Raw genomic sequence first — 797 nt, forward strand, 5'->3', positions numbered from 1 at the left:
CTAGTCTCACACTGCTAAATTAGGGACGGTTAGCACAGATAGCCTTCGAGAAGATTTTCGCGAAGCATGAAGAAATGCTGGATGTTTGAAGATGACATGAACTGTATTTTGCTGATTTCAATATATTAAAGGTAAATTTTCGATAAATCCGAAAGGGGTTAATTATTGCAATGATCTCTCACCAATACTTATATAATTAATAAAAATATATTGTTCACAATTATTGAATAACAATGGATAGACTGTTTCGTAATCCACAAGATGAAAGATTAATTTTCTCTGCGTACAATTGTTGTGTATTAGAATGGACAATAAATGGTTCCATGCTGTAATGGTTAGCACTCTGGACTTTGAATCCAGCGATCCGAGTTCAAATCTCGGTGGAACCTACAGTTATTTAACGTATGTCTTCAATATCCAAATTTTGGTATGTTTTATTTTTCTTCTCCAAGCAATAATACTTTAGGAAGAGATTTAGGAGAATTAACTCAAATCCGGTATTTAAAATTACAAATGGTGAAAACCCATTATAGAAAAGCATGAAAGATACCGACCAGTCTAACCTAGGATTGTAATTGCTTTCGCTTTGTATGTTTCTCGTGTTTCCTACAATCATTTTAAGTAGGATTTTTCAAACGTTTTACAGTATATGTTACGAAGAATCTCGTGAACACGATATTTATACAGTTAATAAGTAGGAAAAGATATTTTTCATTTTATTTTGGTGTGTTTTTCATTCCTGTAAACGCCATTAAATTGAATAGAGCCAAATTTGAGAGGAGAAATATGTTAAGCAG

At 32.4% G+C, this 797-nt stretch overlaps 1 non-coding gene across 1 annotated transcript; it reads left to right on the forward strand.

The window, feature by feature from the left end:
- Positions 1-317: 317 nt before the first annotated feature.
- On the forward strand, positions 318-389 carry TRNAQ-UUG (transfer RNA glutamine (anticodon UUG)). The gene has a single exon. It is a non-coding gene; the product is annotated as a tRNA-Gln (tRNA).
- Positions 390-797: the final 408 nt, after the last annotated feature.

The sequence above is a fragment of the Tachypleus tridentatus genome, chromosome 1, assembly GCF_004210375.1.
Source record: "Tachypleus tridentatus isolate NWPU-2018 chromosome 1, ASM421037v1, whole genome shotgun sequence".
Lineage (NCBI taxonomy): Eukaryota > Metazoa > Arthropoda > Merostomata > Xiphosura > Limulidae > Tachypleus > Tachypleus tridentatus.